Raw genomic sequence first — 11,364 nt, forward strand, 5'->3', positions numbered from 1 at the left:
GCATCTGCAAATCTTTTCCTCTTCTCTTAGCCTTTAGCCTGGAGAAGCTCTGGGGGTGAGGACAGTTCACCAGCCCTGTGCAAGGCTGGTTTTTATTTTGTTTTGTTCATTACTGGGGATTGAACCCAGAGGCGCTCTACCACTGAGCCACATCCCCAGCCCTCTTTATTTTTTATTTCAAATCAGGGTCTCACTAAGTTACCCAGGCTGGCTCCAAACTTGTGACCCTCTTGTCTCAGCCCCCTAAGTAGCTGGAATTATAGGCATGCGTCACTACGCCTGGCATGAAGGCTGTGTTCTTAAGGCCAAGGGCCCTTACCTCCATGGTCACAGGAAAGCAGGCTCGTGTTGTCTGTCTGTAAGCAGAGGCAGCAAATTGACTGCCTGGCAGCCAAAACCAACTTTAGACACTTCTAACTTTTCCCTGTGTGATGTTAAAAAATAAATTAATCTGTTGCCAGTGAATTTGGGGGTTCTCTTAAAAATCGGAAGACTCAGACCTTTGACCTTGACTGAAGATACCTCCTATCTTTAGATGGATCAAATATTCTCCTGATGACTTGTGACTTCCCACAGGGTATCTAGCTGTGATGAAAGAACACCATTTAGTCCAGATCCAGTTGGACTTCAAAATTGTTAAAGAACCAAGCCAAAAGTGACCAGCAAGGGCAGCCTTGACCCTAAGAGGATCTCCTGGAATAATAAAGGCTGACTGCATTCACTAATTCACAAGAAGCTAACTGAGCAAGATGTGCAAGTTGCTGTACTGGCTACAGTGGGGCAAGAGAAAGAATATCTATTGAGAACCTCCTTTGTGTCAGGACCTGACATGAGCTCATCTATCCTCCCATCAGCTTTGGGAGGTAGGTATTAAGATTTCAGTTGCCAGGCTGGGGATATAGGTCAGTTGGTAGAGTGCTTGTCTCGCATACACATGGACTTTAGTATAAATATTGGATCATTGTTGGTAACAGATGTACTATAGTAATGTGGGATGTTATAAGGGCAATTGGGTGTGGGGTTTGTGGGACTCTTTACTACATTCTCAATTTTTTTTAAATCTAAAATTGTTCTAAAATAAAATTTGTTCAAAAAATAAAAGAACAGGGCTGGGGATTCAGCTCAGGGAGAGAGCTCTTGCCTAGCCTGCACCAGACCCTGAGTTCAATCCCCAAAAGTAAAAGGATCAAGTCAAATAGCTATACTCCCATCCCTGTTATTTTATAAAAAAATTTAAAAAAAATTAAGTCTCCAATTTTGATTTATAATACTAGAAATATCAGCAGGTATAGCCACATACACAAAATTCATAGGATCCTCAACTTTTTTTTAAATTTTGCTTTGGGGTTTGGGGGGGCGGATCTCTCTAAATTACCCAAGCTGGCCTCAAACTTGAAATCCTTCTGCCTCAACCTCCTGAGTAGCTGGGATTGTAGGGAGCACCACAGCGCCTGACTGCAAAAATTTAAAGGTTATAAAGGGATCCTAAGACCCAAAGGTTTCAGAACAGTTACACTAGTCTTAGGCTTATTTATTTATTTTCTCTTGGAGGTACTGAGAGAGTGAACTTGGGGCCTGTGTTCATGCTAGGCAAGTGCTCTATCACTGCATCTCCAGCTCATGTCCTAATATTAGATTCATTTCCTTTATTTCCTCTCCCTCTTCAGTCTCTGTTCCATTTATTAAGCACCTGCTATAGGTGATTGCTTGCTTTGGACCTCAGCTCCTTCTTGTTTAAAACTAAGATGAAACAGTTAAGAAGTTCACATGCCTTACAATTCCTGATCTCCACCCTCCCCAAATATCTAAGCAGATTTTCTTTTCTTTCTTTTTTTTTTTAAATTTTTTAAATTGTAGTTGGACACAATACCTTTATTTCACTCATTTATTTTTCTGTGGTGCTAAGGATCGAACCCAGGGTCTCATACGTGTGAGGTAAGCGCTCTACCGCTGAGCCACCACCCCAGCCCTCTAAGCAGATTTTCTCCAAGCTATTTTCTTCTTCTTCCTTCATTGTATTATTTGTCATTTCATAAACATTATAGAACATCCTTTAATAATAGATAAAATGAGTTACTTTTTATCATTTATCTAACCCAGACACTGTACTTGATGCAAGCATTTAATTCTTCCACAACCCTATGAGGCAGGGGTTATTCCCATTTTACAAGTGAAAAGCTGAACGCTGAATGAATGAAGTGACTTGCTCAAGGTTGTGAAGGAAGTTGATAGAGCCAGGATGTGACCCAGGCCTAGTGGACTGCAGACGTGTGGGTCTAGCCCCTATCCTGTACTCACAAATGTGTTCAGGAGGGATGTGAACAAATTGATATTGACGTTGCATACCTGTAATCCCAGTGGCTCAGGAGGCCGAGGCAGGAGGATCGTAAGTTCAAAGCTGTTGTGGTGTGAACTGATCAATAAGTTATAGGTATAAGTTCTAGACTATAGGAACAAGATTTTGATAAGTAAGATAATAAAAATAAAATAATAGGGGCTGGGGATGTGGCTCAAGAGGTAGCACGCTCGCCTGGTATGCGTGCGGCCCAGGTTCGATCCTCAGCACCACGTACAAAGATGTTGTGTCCTCCGAAAACTAAAAAAAATAATAAATATCAAAATTCTCTCTCTCTCTTTCTCTCTCTCTCTCTCTAAAAAAATAAATAAAATAAAATAATAGGTAAATATGTGTGTGTAGGCCACAAGTTAACTATAGTCTTCAGTAAGCATTAAATAAGATACTAATACTGGTTATGTAAAGGAATTGCTGAGGTAAAACTACCAGATCACTTGTAATAGTTCCCTCCTTGTGGGAGTAGCAAGAATGGAGTCACTATGTCTATGATCAAACAGTTGTGGCCATAGGGACTCCATCTCATCTGTTCTAGACTTGACTTTGGTTTTTCTGTTACTGCTCCTGTGAAGAGACATCTTCAGGACCCATTCTGAGAAAACAAAATGAAAACTGTTTTCTGCTAAATGCAAAAAATATATATTGTCTTCTGTACTTTGTACCCCACAAAATGTACTCAACCCAGGATATGGTGGTCTTGGTGACCTATTTGACTTTGAAGTAGATTCTCACCCCTTCTGAGCACCTGCTTGGACCCAAGATGCAGTTGACTGAGTTATTCTGTTAACAGCTTTTTTTTTTTTTTTTAGCTTCTGTAACTTGCTTGCTTGCTAACAGAAAAATTCCATAGGATGTGGTTTTCTTCCTTAAATAGCGAATTTCCCTCAAAGGCTTTTGCTGTTCTCCCACACAGCATCAGTCTCTATCTACGGGTGACAGTCCCTGACCAGGTAAATAAAGCTCTCTTTTGTTTAAATTCAGACTTGGAATTGTTTCTGAGAGGCTCCCTATAATAAAGCCAGCCTCAGCAACTTAGAGAGACCCTGTCTCTAAATAAAATGTAAGAAAGGGCTGGGGATATGGCTCAGTGGTTGAGCGCCCCTGAGTTCAATCCAGGGTACCAAAAAAAAAAAAAAAAGAGAGAGAGATGGTGTCTGAGGTGGGGTGTACTGGGACAGATGATGGGAACCCAAGAGGCAGGCAGAAGAATATGTGCCATTGCCAAACTTGGCTTTGCTGGAAATAGACCTAGACACGGAGTTTATTAGAGATCAACAACTCATAATGCTGTGAGGAAGGCAGAGGAAGCAGGATAGATTATATTCTCATCCCACTGTCCCATCCTAGACAGAGGAGGTGACCGCAGCTGAGGCAAGAGCTCTACTTGAGGAAGAATGACTGCCATCTGACAGGGCAGAGGTGTAGGTTTATCCTTGGGTCATCTGTCTTGCTCGTCTTTCCCAGCCTGGCTCTGCCCCTTCCACATGACAGTGGTGCTTGGTCAGGGGTTGGGGCCTGACCCAGCTGGGCCAGTCAGAATCCCTTGCAGGGGAATTCAGAATTCAGCCAAGGAGATTCTAGTTCCTGCCAGGTTTGATCTCTTGAATGCAAATGTGCTTCAACTATGGATCAAGACCATGTTTTCCATCATGGAGTCTGGGTAACAGGAGAAAGTGGTACAAACTAAAATCCCTGAGGAATACACTGAAAGAGGCACCCAAAGAGGTTCAGTGACATTTATTTATTTGTTTATTTGTTTGTTTGTATTTCTATTTTTTTTTTTTTTTGAGATTGGGTCTTGCTATGTTTCCTAGGCTGGCCTCGAACTTTTAGTATCAAATGATCCTCCTGCTTCCCAAGTAGTCGGGACTACAGAATCAACCTAATAACTTTTCTTGTCCCTTTGACAAGCAAGTTAGATCTTGTCTGAAAGGGAGCTAGATCTGGTCCACTGACATGAGACTGCCCCCAAACTTCCCTTCCTGGAATCCACTTCCTCATTGCATAGGCATTGGAGCTGCCTTTCTGTGTAAGGAGAAAACAGCGAGAGTCCATGCCAGAGATGGTGAGCCCAGGCAGAGAGGGCAGCAAGGGAGAGGAAGTACCAGATTCAAAGAGTTTGAGTGTAATAGAGCTAGCAGTATCTCCTCCCGGGACCTCATAATGTGCATTGACTCCTCCAGCAATTGTGATCTGACCCTGACAATTTCTAGTAGCTTCCCTTGTAACTTAAAAGTTCTCAAGATCTGTATGAACAAATGCTGCCAACCTTAAAGCAAGTTTCATCTCAACACACTGAGACTTTTTTTCTGCTTTGCCATGTTGAAGATCAAGTCTAAGACTTCATGCATGCTAGGCAGGCTGTCTATCAGTGAGTTACATCTCCACCCCTCACTGTCACTTTGGATAGCTTCCTGGCATTGTTTAAAAACACCAATAACAGCATAAAGAAAAAATAAATTGGAGGGCTGGGGATATAACTTGATGATAGAGCAAGTGCCTAGTATACTCAAGGTCCTGAGTTTGACCCCCAACCGGGAAAAAGAAAAGAATAAGAAAAACTAAATTGAACTTCGTAATAAGGGACTACAGATCCTTCCGGGGGATCTTCAACTTGGCAGAATCTTTTTGCAGGTCGGAACTACTCAGAGGCACACCAGCAAAACTCTGTGGCACTGACTCAAGCTGTTTAATTTCACAAACACCCACATAATATTATAGGGGAAAATTTTTAAAGCAATAAAAAAAAACCCAGATAATTGCCGTACATGTTTCTGCAACCCTGACATAGTAATAACTTGCCTGTAAACACCTTCCTTGAAATATTGGTTAATAGGATGTACAATAATGTGGCAAAGGAAATTGTTTAACCCACGAAGGTTTTAAAAATGGGCCATTGATTCTTCTTATGAACCTGTGATGATTTGATAAGATCGGAGAGGATAAAGTGACTACTTTCCAAGGGTTGTGGCTTTGGTTGTGTTAGTTGTAACATGAGGGCATTGTGGGTTTTGACCTTTATCTGTGGGATGGCCCTCTCTCCACACCATATCTCCTCTCTTTTATCTAGAGTTTCTACCCCCGATGTGTTACAGGGGTTCACTTGATGCTATATCCCTTGTGCCCCTATATCCCTTGTGGCTTTGAAAGTTACATGTTTTTTTTCTTTTTCCCAACCTTCTTCTCCCTAATCTTTTCTTTCCTGATCTCTCCTCCCCAATTTCATTTTCTCTAATCACTTCTTTAAAAACGCCCTGTTCCTGCTGATGGGCAGAACTACAGCCTTTGGGACAGGAGTCCCCTGCATTTCTCCTTTGCTAGGAAAGCAATAAACCTTCTTTTTTCCTTTTTCTCAAAACCATGTCCTGGTTATTGGATTGGCCTCAAGGACAAGGACTGAGCTTTTAGCAACAATTGGTTTAAATATTGCCATGTAAGATGTTTGGAAAAAAAACTGAAAAAGTTAGAATATGGCTGGATTAGATGATACCAAGTTCCCTTAGAGTTCTAAAACTCTAGGAACCCGCCTAACACATATGCCTGACTTATAAAAGGTATTGAAGATACAAAGATATGAAAACCACAATTTCTACCCATGACAGTGTGAGATAGATGTGTTTTGTGTAGGCCTGAGAGAGATGAAGCAATAACTATAAAATGAATGCTATGAAACGGAAGGCTAAATCTAGCATCTGGGGAGATGATTTGGAAGTATATATATATATATATATATATATATATATATATATATATATATATTAGTTGTAGATGGACAAATACCCTTTGTTTATTTATTTTTATGTAGTGCCGAGAATCAAACCTAGTGCCTCATGCATGTGAGGCAAGCACTCTACCACTGAGCCCCCAACCCCAGCCCAATTTTGGAAGTTTTTTGAAGAAGGTGACATTTCATTGGGTATTAAATGAAAACATAGGAGCACACCAGGTATAGGAGGGGCAAGGGAAGGGATTGGAGGCAAAGAGATCAGCATAAGCAAAGTATTGGAGACCATGGTTGGGGGACTACATTGTTCATTAATGCCCTAGGGAAGGTGGCCAGAGTAGCCAAGAGGGATGCTGAGTGACAAGCTGAGCAGACTAGAGACTCCAGCTCCTGTGAGCTCTTTTTTGGATGGATGCTGGAGTTTGCAAGTAGATGACCAATTAACAATAGGGTTGTTTAATCATTGACTGCACCGCACCTTCCTTCTATTATTTTGTAACTGGACAGGGTCAAGTGAAGGAGGAATGTGTTGATACGACAGTGGGTGGGGCCACAACAGAAGCCTAGGAAAGGGGAAGTCATAGCCACCTGTGCTGAGAGGACACACCATTCTTTCCACCTAGGCAAGAGAAGCCCAGCCCAGGGATATGAACTGCTCAGAACAGGCCAGGGCCAGGATTCTCCTCTCCACCCAGGGGATTGTTTCAGGCTTCCAGGCCAGGGGTCCTGGGTTGAACTTTGAAGCTGGTTTCTCTGGGAGAAGGGAGCCTTCCAGGGTTGAAGAGGCAGAGTCAGTTTCCCCAAAATAGGGAAGGGTCTGGGTCTTTGGGGTAGCAGGTCCCTTGTGGTGGATTCCTGGACACCAGTTGACACACAGTGCCCCAGATTGAGGGTAATTATGTCCTGGGCCCAGAGAAGCTCAATTTATGATGCTGTGGCAAGAAAATGTGAAAATGTGAAAGATTAGTTTTCTGTTTGAATCAGAGAGACAAAGAGCATCTCAGCAGTGACTGAGATGGACCCAGAGGGGTGTGCCCAGAACTTTCTGGACTTTTTAGCTTCCTAGGATTCTTGTACAATTCTAGGAAGAAAAACTGTCAATAATAAGGCACTCTCCTAGAAAATGGATACTCAAAGTAAATTTAATTTGATTTAGAAAGATAATGGAATGTGATTTTTTTTTTTTTGGTATCCAAATATTATGGAGCAAATGTTTGCCACTGTAATGACTTTGCAGTGGGTGTAAGACACGACCAGACCTGTATTTTGAAAATATCACTTTGAAAGTTAAAATCAGATGCAATAGAGGAGGAAAGACTGGGGAGACAAGTCAAGAAGCCAGTATAGCAGTCCAGGAGAGAAGGTGACAAGGAAAAGACATAGAAATGGAGATTAGCAGTGGGTTGGAAAGACATTTGGGAGGCAGAATTGACAAGTTTGGGCATTCAATTAAAAAATAATAAATGCTAAGAGGAAGCAAGTAAAGATGACACTAAAATAGTGGTTTGTACCTTGGCTGTACATTAGACTCACCTGAAAAAATTTTTTAAACTTCCTCTTCCCTTAAGGCCCAGACCACACCTCAGGCCAATTAAGCCTGAATTACTGCCCATGCTACCCAGCTGCAGGTTATTTTTTAATGTAGCTTTGACTTACGACCATGGCACTAGGAGTTCAAACTTGGTAAACAGAGTGATTGGGATGGTATTAAATGAGATAGGGAACAAATAGTTCTTTGTGGTTAGGGCGTAAAATAGGTGGAGAAGGGGGAGGAAGAGCAAGTTCAGGCAGAAAATAATGAGTTCAGTTTGGGAAGTGCTGACTGCTCTGAAAGGTCTGATGTCCTGGAGTGATGGCCAAGAGCAGGAGCCCAGGTGGATCAGGATGGGCTCCTGGGAGTGGGCAGGCCATCACTTCCTCTGTAAGCAGATTAAAAATTTGGAACAGCTGCCATGGGGAATGAACGGTTCCAGTTCCAGTTCCAGTTCTGAGTTGAAAACAACAACAAAAGAACTTATGCGTCAAGGACTAGCAATGAAAGGTTAGGTAAGATCGCCGCACATTAACTATGATATTAACCCTGCATTTGAATTTGACCAGCAAACATTCATCGCAATCAGTAGATTGCTGGAGCAGTCATGTACCAGTTTACAAAAGCAGTTGGCAAATTTACAGGAAAATTTTTGCCAGCCAGTATTAAACATAGCCACCATTAATGAAGTTACATAAATTTGAGTATCTTAAGTACATTCTATTAAAAATAAAGGTCGAGCTGGGTGCCTTGGCACATGCCTGTAATCCCAGTGGCTTGGAAAACTGAGGCAGGAGGATCTTGAGTTCAAAGCCAGCCTCAGCAATTTAGTGAGGCCCTAAGCAACTTAGAGAGAACCTGCCTCAAAATGAAATATACAAAAGAGCTCGGGATGTGGCTGAGTGCCCCTGGGTTCAATCCCCAGAACCATAAGTAAATAAATAAGTACGTGTAATAATAATACTCATTTGTCATTCTCTCCTTCCTCCTTTTTCATGTTTTGGTGCGAGGACTGAACTCAAGCCCTCCCAGAGAGCAAGCATGTGCTCTACCACTGATCTACATTCCTACACTTACTACTTTTTTTCTTAACTACACTTTAGCTCCACCCCTAGTACTGGGACTGAACCCAGGAGCATTAAGCTACATCTGCTGTCCTTTCTGTTTTGAGACAGGGTCTTGTGAATTTGCCAAGGATGGTTCTGCAGTGTCCTCGTGGTCCTCAGAGACCGAAGGAAGATTGGGGGTTCCAGCCTGGGAGAAACACAGCTTGAGAGGGCCTGTGGGTATCACCTGCCCTTCGAACTCCCTCCTTCCTGAAGGAGGAGCCATCTGTGAACCCTGTGTATGTCACCTGGAGCAAGGGGCCTTCCTATATGTGGGAGGGATGGAAGAAGCTCCTCCAGAGTTTCAATGCCTGAATGGGTAAGAGGAGAAGAGGTGGAAGAGTCCTGAGGAGCAGGGAGGAGAGTAGCAGGGAGGAGAGAGTAGGTGAGCACGTGTGGAAGGTAAGACTGGGATCTTCCACCAGGGAAACCTGGAGAGATAAAAGGCGACAGCGGGTAAAGAATGTAAGCCCTTGTAGGTGAGGAGTTTCTGTAGGTGATGGGGAGCCAGGATGGTGAGTGGGGCCCCAAAGGTGAGTTTCTTTGACTCATTAATGAGTAGAGAGGCTGCAACCAATGTTCGCAGGCAAGGGGCCCATCCCTGAACAATAGAGTCAAGACCCTTCAATAGATTAGCCACAGGGGCAACGATTGGCCTCAGCATGTGTCTGAGGACTCCTAGAACAAATCCCTGCTTTTTAGCCACACAAAGGTGAAATGGGCATGTGAGATCAGGGAGATGGAGAGCAGGGGCCTGGAGGTGGGCCTGCTGGAGCCTGGTGAAGGGCTTTGTAACAGAGTGCAATAGGGGTTCAGAGAGTGGGCCCGGGGCCGCACCATATAGACATTTAGCCAATATAGAGTAGTTAGGAATCCAAGCTCTGAGGAATCCTGCCATACCTAGGAAGGAGAGAATTTCTTCCTTAGTAGAGGGCATTGGTATAGCAGCGATAGGCCCTTTCTTTCAACCGTGATGCCTTTGTGTGTAGGGATCAGGAGGAGGCCTAGGTGTGTTACCATTGCCAAGGAGAGCTGTACCTTGGATGGAGAAACCCTATAGCCATGAAGAGAAAGGAAGTGAAGAAGTTTACAGGTGTCCTGACACTGACCTCAAAGGAGGGACTTCAAAATACTGTAACACCAGGATGGGGATGTGGCTCAAGCGGTAGTGCACTCGCCTGGTATGCGTGCGGCCTGGGTTCGATCCTCAGCACCACATACAAACAAAATGTTGTGTCCACCGAAAACTAAAAAATAAATATTAAAATTCTCTCTCTCTCTCTCTCTCTCTCTCTCTCTCTCTCTCTCTCTCAAAAAAAAAAAAAAATACTGTAGCACCATAGACTGAGTGAGATGTGTGATGTATGGATCCTTGGTCCTTCGCCATGGCTATCTTGGAACCCTTGGGAAAGAACAGTCCACGTCAGCTAAGTGGAGTTATAAGACTCAGGGTCTGTCCATGTAAACGTGAAAATGTCTTGAGAGTCAGAATGGAGGGGAATAGAGAAGAAGGCATCTCTCAGGTCTAGCACTGAGAAGTAAGAGGTCCCGGAAGGAGTGGTGGACAGAAGGGTATAAGCATTGGTGACCACAGGATGGATTGGGACCGCAGAATTGATGGAATGGTGGAATGGAGGTCTTGGACCAGTAGGAACCATTGGGCTTTTTTACTGCCAAGATGGGGAATGAGTGGTCTACGGAATCCCTTTTACAAGAGGTCTTGAATGATAGGCTGTAAGCCTTGGAGTTTTTGTCAGGAAAGCGGGTATTGTGATTGGGCCAGAAAATGGAGGGGGTCTTTAGGTGGATGTGAATGGGCTCGTGGTGTGGCGCAACAGAAGGACTTGAAACATCCCAGACAGTAGGGTCCACCTTGGAAGGGGGTAGTGGGAAGGCACTGGCAGATGGGATAGGGGTGAGGATCAGGGGAGTGGCAGGTGAGTCTGGGTGGAAGCGTATATGAGGGGAGAAAGAAAGCACAGCCCCCCAACTTTGTGAGGATGTCCCTTCCCATAAGGGGAACAGGGCCCTGTGGAATGACCAAAAAGGAGTGGGTAAAAATTAGAGAGCCAAAAGCACAAACAAGGCTAGGTGTCTGCAGGGGTTGGTAAGGTTGACCCTGTACCCCAACAATAGAGGTCATAGAAGGAGTAGTAGGCCCCCAGAACTCCTTGAGGACTGAATATGTAGCCCCAGTGTCCAGGAGGAAGGATACAGGCCTACCTGAAATATGCAGAGTTACCCTAGCGATGGAAGAGGTCAGGTGATGGGGACCTGGGCCTCGTCAGTCCTCTGCAGCCAGGCCTAAGATTTGGAAAAGGGAACCAGAAGGGTTCTGGACTTTTATGGGGCAGGCTCGGGAATCAGAAGCTGCAGGGATGGAGGGGTCCTAATGGGGGTGGTTAAGGGTTCAGTTGGTATGAGGGAATGGTGAGCCTTTCTCAGAAACACCCTTGGGTGGGAAAGCAAATCTTTTTCCTTAAAATGGGGGCTGTCACTTAAGTGGCCGTCCAGATGCTAAGCAAGGACCTTATAGTTAGACTTCTTTAAAAAAGCCTACATCTCTATGCCCATGTTTTCCTTAAAAGAAAATGAATTATTTGTGCCCAGAATACACTCAGTGTTATAAAAAATGACAGCTCTCTCCTGA

Source organism: Urocitellus parryii, chromosome 6, assembly GCF_045843805.1.
Source record: "Urocitellus parryii isolate mUroPar1 chromosome 6, mUroPar1.hap1, whole genome shotgun sequence".
NCBI lineage: Eukaryota > Metazoa > Chordata > Mammalia > Rodentia > Sciuridae > Urocitellus > Urocitellus parryii.